Source organism: Choloepus didactylus, assembly GCF_015220235.1.
Source record: "Choloepus didactylus isolate mChoDid1 chromosome 11 unlocalized genomic scaffold, mChoDid1.pri SUPER_11_unloc1, whole genome shotgun sequence".
Classification (NCBI taxonomy): Eukaryota; Metazoa; Chordata; class Mammalia; order Pilosa; family Megalonychidae; genus Choloepus; species Choloepus didactylus.
This window is the reverse complement of record NW_023637577.1, coordinates 3,224,029-3,231,491: the sequence shown is the minus strand read 5'-3', so window position 1 is coordinate 3,231,491 and position 7,463 is coordinate 3,224,029. Positions and strand designations below refer to the sequence as shown.

General features: G+C 66.4%; 2 non-coding genes and 1 pseudogene across 2 annotated transcripts; 2 read left to right on the top strand and 1 right to left on the bottom strand.

The window, feature by feature from the left end:
• Window positions 1–2,391: 2,391 nt before the first annotated feature.
• On the bottom strand, window positions 2,392–2,510 carry LOC119524489. Its single transcript, XR_005214833.1, has one exon. It is a non-coding gene; the product is annotated as a 5S ribosomal RNA (ribosomal RNA).
• Window positions 2,511–4,288: 1,778 nt separating this feature from the next.
• On the top strand, window positions 4,289–4,407 carry LOC119524486. The gene has a single exon (XR_005214832.1). It is a non-coding gene; the product is annotated as a 5S ribosomal RNA (ribosomal RNA).
• Window positions 4,408–6,813: 2,406 nt separating this feature from the next.
• Window positions 6,814–6,932, top strand: LOC119524490 (annotated as a pseudogene).
• The last annotated feature ends 531 nt before the right edge of the window (window positions 6,933–7,463 follow it).

Here is a 7,463-nt window from a genome sequence, read left to right as displayed (position 1 = left end):
GTGGTATGGCTGTAGACTGTGGTGGCTGCTGCCTGGAGGCCCAAGAGCCTATGTTGTGCTTTGCTGCAGCTGCACGACCAGCTGCAGGGAGTCTGTGCCATGTAGGGCTGGGATCCGGGTCACCAGAGGCCTCACACTCACACACCCCAGCCCATCAATTTGCACTCCTTCATGGTGCTCCTTCTCCAAGCCTTCAGAGACTCAGTGCAGGCCAGCCCTGCCCAGGCCTTTTCAGTCCCTTGGCCAACCCCCATAACCATTTCCCCAACCCCACCCAGCAACCCCACAGCAGCTCGTTCCCAACTTTGTTGCCCACCCCTGCTGGGACCCTGCTTCCCCCAAACTCAGCACTGGAACCTGGCATGCACACCAGGACAGCAGCCAGCCTGCCCCTGCTCCTCTGGCATATCACTGGTTGCCCACGTGCCACCCAGTCCTGCCAGGTCTCTGCCAGCCCTGTGGCCTGGACACAGCATGCCCAACCAGGTCAGGCCAGTGAAAGGAGGAAGCTCAAGACTTGTGTGGCCACCCAGCACACAACATTGTCTGTCCCCTAGGGCTGACCCCTGCCTAACCCCACCTCCCCTCCCCTGGTGTCCAGCCCACCCACTGCCCCTTCTTTCCCTGCACTTGTGGCACTCCTGCCACTGCCAGCCTTGACCATGGAGGAGCACAGTATCTGTCTCTCAGCCCTCAGAGCCAACCAGGGGCCATCTTCCCTAGAAGCCCACATCTTGCACAAGGCAGGCTGCCGTGTCTTCTACCACATGCACACCCTGAGCAGTGGTCATCCAGTCCCCTCAGGGTTCAGAGCAGTGCCATGGCTCTGATCCAGTCTGCTCTCACAGGAAAATCCACCCAGCACCTCAGGAGGCCAGCAGGTTGTTGGCCTGGGGGAGAGCTGTCCAGAAGCACAATTCCTTGCCCAAAGAGATGCCCTATGAACTGGCAAGAGGGATTGGCCTTGGCTGAGCTTGTGGTGTCAGTCCTGGGAAGACAGGCAGTGCACTGGAGACCCTTGGGATACCCTGTGTACCGTTGTCCACTGAAGGACATGGTGCACCAGTGGCAGAGCCTCTGGACAACTCCTGCACCTGGGTGGGCTGCAGGCAGGTTGTCCTTGTCCAAGGCCCTGGGGCCTTGGTCAGGGTGAGGGTCACTTGGTGTCCCACCAAGGCAGTCCTCTTCAAACCCTCTTCAGACCCTCCCCACCCCACCACACTCCGCTAGGTCTCAGGGCCACTGTGGTTTCTGACCCAGTGGGTCACAGAGCTCCAGAAAGGCTTTACTGTGGGGTCACTGGACATGAATGTGGGAGGTTTCAGAACCCTGGTGAAACCTGGAGGCCCATGTGGAGCAATCCTCAGTGTTTCCTTCTCCCAAGGGCTGTAGCTTGAGGTCTGGGTTTGAAGGAGGAAGGATTTCAGAGTTCTTCCCCCAGTAATCCCCAGCCCAAAAGAGATCACCTTCTGCAAACCTCCTAGGCAGTAGAGTGCATCCCTGGTCTTTTGGGCCACTTGGTCTCCACCCACTGGCCTCCAAGTTGCATGAGAGTGGGTGACTCAACCCGCTACACTGTCATCCCTGAAAGGAAATCCTGGCCTACGGTGGCCCAGCAACCAGACTGGGCCTGCCCACGGCAAGGCAAGGAAGGCCAGGGTTGTGGTTAGATTGGGTGGAGGCCAAAGACTTCAGATGCGGTTGCTCTGAACCAGTGGGTGGCCAGTGCCCGCAGAAAGAGAGCCGGTGCATGTATATCATGCTAAGGCTGGGCACAGACAGGAAGGCCTTCCCTGCAGAGAGAAGTCAGCATGGGTGGCCCCAGGATGTGGGTGCCTGGATGCTGCTGCTGCCACCCATGGCCAACTTGGCATTCTCTCTGAGGCACCTTCTGGTCCAGATCTGCCCTCAAGGGCAGCAAGACCATTGGGCCACTGGGTTGCACCTATCTGTCCATTTTTTGCTATGCTTTGGATGGCAGACCAGCCACAGAGGGGCTGAATGCACTGGGTGGATTTGGAGAGACATGGCCCCGCCCACCCCCAGGCACCCGACCCCCCCCCCCCCCCCCCCCACCCCCCCCCCCCCCCCCCCCCCCCGCCATGATCAAATGATAGGGGCTGCTGGCTGAGAAGTGGTGCAGATAGTAAGGGGTACTGAACCCACACCTGCCAGGCCTGATTTTCTGCAGGGTGGTGGCAGACGTGGATTGGCAACGATGCAGCCAGCCCTCTGCCTGTGCCACAGATGACCCAGGTTTGGGTGGTGCAGGCTCGGGCCTCGGACAGGGGCAGGGGATAGGGGCGCCAGGCGTGCCCTAGGGGGGTCTGCCGGCGGCTAGGGTCAAAAGAACAAGCGAGGGAGGCAGGGAGACAGGCGGCACCTGGCAAAAGCCTACACCACCCGGTATTCCCAGGCGGTCTCCCATCCAGGTACTAACCAGGCCCGACCCTGCTTAGGGTCCGAGATCAGACGAGATCGGACGCGTTCAGGGTGGTATGGCCGTAGACGCCGGCGACTGCCGCCCGGAGCACCAAGAGCCTACGTTGCGCCTGGATGCCGCCGCACGGCCAGCTGCGGGGAGGCTGCGCCACGCGAGGCCCGGCTCCGGGTCTCCGGACGCGCCACGCTCACACACCCCGAGCCCAGCAGGTCGCGCGCCTTGGCGGTGCTCGCCGTCCTTGCCTTCGGAGCCTCGGCGCAGGCCAGCCCTGCCCAGGCCACTTGGGTCCCTGGACAGCCCCCCGTAACCCTAGCCCCAACCCCACCCAGCAACCGCGCACCACCCCGTTCCCACCCCCGCGGCCCGCGCCCTCCCGGGACCCTCCTTCCCCCAAACACAGCACCGGAACCTTCAGCGCCCCCTGCCGGCACGCACGCCAGGTCAGCGGCCAGCCTGGCCATAACCTTCCGGCGCGTCGTCGAGTACCCGCGGGCCGCCTGGCCGTGCCAGGACCCTGACGCCCTGTGGACTGGACTCGGCGCGCCCCGCCAGGCCAGGCCAGACCAGGGTGAGAAGGAAGCTCGAGACCTGCGTGGCGGCCCAACGCACAGAAAAGTCTCTCCCCTGGAGCCATCGCAGGTCTGGCGCCTCAACCCCCTCCCCTGCTGTCCAGCCGACCCACCCCGCCTCCGGATCCTGCGCCCCTGGAACTCCTGCCACTGTCCGCCCTGACCACAGAGGAGCACGGCACCTGTCCCTCGGACCTCGGAACCAACCAGGGGCCGTCTTCCCCGGAAGTCCATGTCTCGGGGCGCGAGGAAGGGCGCCTCGCCTTCGTCCACACTCACAGCCTGGGTACGGGGCCTCCGGTCCCCTCAGGAGTCGTGGCAGCACCCGTGCCTCCGATCCAGTCCGCTCTCGCAGGAAACCCCAGCCAGTACCTGAGAAGGAGACCAGCAGGTCGTGGGCCTGGGGGCGAGCTGTCCGGAGGCATCCCTCCCGGGCCGAAGAGACGCCCTCGGAGCTCGCAGGCAGGATCGGTCATGGCCGGGCAGGTGGTGCGGGTTCCGGGAGGGCAGGCGGGGCTCCGGAGTCTCCCCCGGGATGCCCCGGGCGTCGGTGGCCGCCGAAGGACAAGGTGGGCCAGTGGGCGGAGCCTCTGGAGCCCTCCTGCTACGGGAGGGCTGTGGACACCCGACGACGCGGGGCTTTAGCCAGGGTGAGGGTAGCCTGGTGTCCCACCAAGACAGTCCTCTTCAAGCCCTCGTCTGCCCCATCCCCACCCCACCACACCCCGCCAGGTCTCGGGGCCAATGTGATTTCTGACCCAGTGGGTCGCAGAGCTCCAGAAATGCCTCGTCGTGGGGCCACCGGAAGAAGATGCTGGAGGTTTCTGAGACCTGGCGAAAGCCTCGAGGCACGTGAGGAGCAACACCCGGGCTTTCCTTCTCCCAATGGGCTACCCCTTGGGGTCTGGGGCTGGACAGAGGACGGAATTCACGTATCTCCTCCACACACCCCCACCCCCCAGCCTGCAAGTGAGATCAGCCTCCACAAAATCCCCACCAGTACAGTGAATCCCTGGTCCGTTAGGCCACTCGGTCTCCACCCTCTGGCCTCTAAGGTGGGTGACAGCGGGTGACTCAGCCAACTGCACTGTCATCCAGGAAAGGCACGGACAGCGAGTACCGAGAATGTGAGCGACCTCCTGGCTGGGGTGTGTGAGCGTGGCGCGTTCGGAGACCCGGAGCCCGTCCTCGCGTGGCAAAGCCTCCCCGCAGCTGGCCAGGCAGTGCCAGACAGGCGCAAAGAAGACTCTTGGGGCTCCCAGCGGCAGCTGACAGCGTCTACGGCCATACCACCCTAAACGCGCCCGATCTCGTCTGATCTCGGAAGCTAAGCAGGGTCGGGCCTGGTTAGTACTTGGATGGGAGACCGCCTGGGAATACCGGGTGCTGTAGGCTTTTGCCAGGCGCCGCCCGTCTCCCTGCCTCCCCCGCTTGTTCTTTTGGCCCTAGCCGCCGGCGGCTCCCCCTAGGGCACGCCTGGCGCCCCTAACCCCTGCCTCTGCCCCAGCCCCGAGCCCCCACCACCCGGGCCTGGGACGTCCGCGGCGCGGGCAGAGGGGTGCGTTGTGGCGCGGCCCAGCCAGGTCCGTGGCCGCCGCCTTGCAGAAACCCAGGGCTGGCGGGGGCGGGGCCAAGAACCCTTACCAGCCGCACCCCTTCCGGCCTGCGACCCCTAGAATTTCAGCACGGGGTGGGGGTGGGGGCGCGGGTGGGGGGGGGTGGTAGCGGCGGCACGGGGTGGGCGGAGCCACGTCCCTTCAGAAACCACCCAGCACCGTGAGCCGCTCCCGGGCCGGTCTGCGGACTAGGGCACACCGACAGACCGACTGACAGGCGCATCCCAGGGGCCCACCGGTCTTGCTGCCCCTGCGGGCACATCCGGACGCAAAACCTGCCTCAGAGGGAACGCCACGGCGGCCACTGCGGCGGCAGCGGCGGCACCCGGGTGCCCACAGACTGGGAATCCCCGGGCTGACTCCCCTCCGCAGGGCAGGGCTCCTTCTCCGTGCCCAGCCCAGGCACGACGTACGTGCACCAGCTCTCTTTCCGCATGCACCGGACACCCACCTTTTCAGAGGACACCCCCCGTCCGAAGCCTTTGGCGTCCACCCACTCCGACCGCACCCCTGGGCTTCCTTGCCTCGGGGAGGGTGGTCCCGGCTGGGTGCCCGACCACCGTAGGCCGGGGTGCCCCTTTCGGGGATGACAGTGCAGTGGGCTGAGTCACCCGCTGTCACCCACCTTAGAGGCCAGAGGGTGGAGACCGAGTGGCCTAACGGACCAGGGATTCACTGTACCGGCGGGGACTTTTGTGGAGGCTGACCTCGCTTGCGGGCTGGGGGGTGGGGGTGTGGGGAGGAGATCCGTGAAGTCCGTCCTCCCTCCACCCCCAGACCCCAAGCGGTAGCCCACTGGGAGAAGGGAAGCCCGGGTGTTGCTCCACACGTGCCTCCAGGCTTTCGCCAGGGCTCGGAAACCTCCAGCGTCGTCTTCCGGTGGCCCCACGGCGAGGCATTTCTGGAGCTCTGCGACCCACTGGGTCAGAAACCACAGTGGCCCCGAGGCCTGGCGGGGTGTGGTGGGGTGGGGTGGGGAGGGGGCAGACGAGGGCTTGAAGGGGACTGTCTTGGTGCGACACCAAGCGACCCTCACCCCGGCCCAAGCCCCGCGTCGTCGGGTGCCCACAGCCCTCCGGGAGCAGGAGGACTCCAGAGGCCCACTGGCCCAGCGGGTCCTTCGGTGGCCACCGACGCCCGGGGCATCCCGGGGGAGACTCCGGAGCCCCCCCTGCCCTCCCAGAACCCGCACCACCTGCCCGGCCATGACCGATTCCGCCTGCCAGCTTCGAGGGCATCTCTTCGGACCGGGGAAGGATGCCTCCGGACAGCTCACCCCCAGGCCCACGACCTGCTGGCCTCCTTCTCAGCTGCTGGCTGGGGTTTCCTGCGAGACAGGATCGGATGGGAGGCACGGGTGCTGTCCCGACCCCTGAGGGGACCGGAGGCTCCCTGCCCAGCCTGTGAGTGGGGTTGAAGGCCCGGCGCCCTTCCTCGCGCCCCGAGACGTGGGCTTCCGGGGAAGACGGCCCCCGGTTGGTTCCGAGGGCCGAGGGACAGGTGCTGTGCTCCTCCGTGGTCGCGGCGGACAGTGGCAGGAGTGCCAGGGGCGCAGGGTCCGGAGGCGGGGTGGGTGGGCTGGACAGCAGGGGAGGGGGAGGCGGCGCCAGACCTGGGACGGCTCCGGGGGAGAGACGTTGCTGTGCGTTGGGCCGCCACGCAGGTCTCGAGCTTCCTCCTCACCCTGGCCTGGCCTGGCCCGGCGGGGCTCGCCGAGTCCAGTCCACAGGGCCGGCAGGGTCCTGGCGGGGCTGGGGGGCCCGCGGGCACCCGACGACGCGCCGGAGGGTCAGGGCCAGGCTGGCCACTGGCGTGGCGTGCGTGCCGGCAGGGGGCGCTGAAGGTTCCGGTGCCGTGTTTGGGGGAAGCAGGGTTCCGGGAGGGCGCGGGCCGCGGGGATGGGAACGGGGTGGTGCGCGGTTGCTGGGTGGGGTTGGGGCTAGGGTTACGGGGGGCTGTCCAGGGACCCAAGTGGCCTGGGCAGGGCTGGCCTGCGCCGAGGCTCCGAAGGCAAGGACGGCGAGCACCGCCAAGGCGCGCGACCTGCTGGGCTCGGGGTGTGTGAGCATGGCGCGTCCGGAGACCCGGAGCCCGGCCCCGCGGGGCGCAGCCTCCCCGCAGCTGGCCGTGCGGCGGCAGCCAGGCGCCACGTAGGCTCTTGAGGATCCGGGCGGTAGCTGCCAGCGTCTACGGCCATACCACCCTGAACGCGTCTGTTCTCGTCTGATCTCGGAAGCCAAGCAGGGTCGGGCCTGGTTACAACTTGGAAGGGAGACCGCCTGGGAATACCGGGTGCTGTAGGCTTTTGCCAGGCGCCGCCTGTCTTCCTGCCTCCCCCGCTTGTTCTTTTGGCCCTGGCCGCCGGCGGCTCCCCCTATGGCATGCCTGGCGCCCCTAACCTCTGCCTCTGCCCCAGTCCCTAGCCCCCACCACCCGGGCCTGGCACGTCCGCGGCGCGGGCAGTGGGCTGCCTTTTGGCCCGGTCCTGCCAGGTCCGTGGCCCCCCGCCCGGCAGAAACCCAGGGCTGGCAGGGGCCGGGCCAAGACCCCTTACTAGCCGCACCCCTTCTCGGCCGGCGGCACCTACAATTTCAGCACCTCCATTCAGGACCAGACCCCAGAGGCTGGGGGAAAATAGCCATGGGCTACACCTCCTTACAAAAGTCTGGAGCTACAGGCTGGCAGGTGCCATCTGCTGGGTGGAAAATTACAGTGACTTGAGGTCTCATAGGGTGTATCAATCTTCTAAGACAAACCCTCAGAGAGACATGATAGTGTTGCCTCCTGCTGAGACCTGAGCCTGTTATGGTCTGGGAAAACCTGATTGGGGTAACC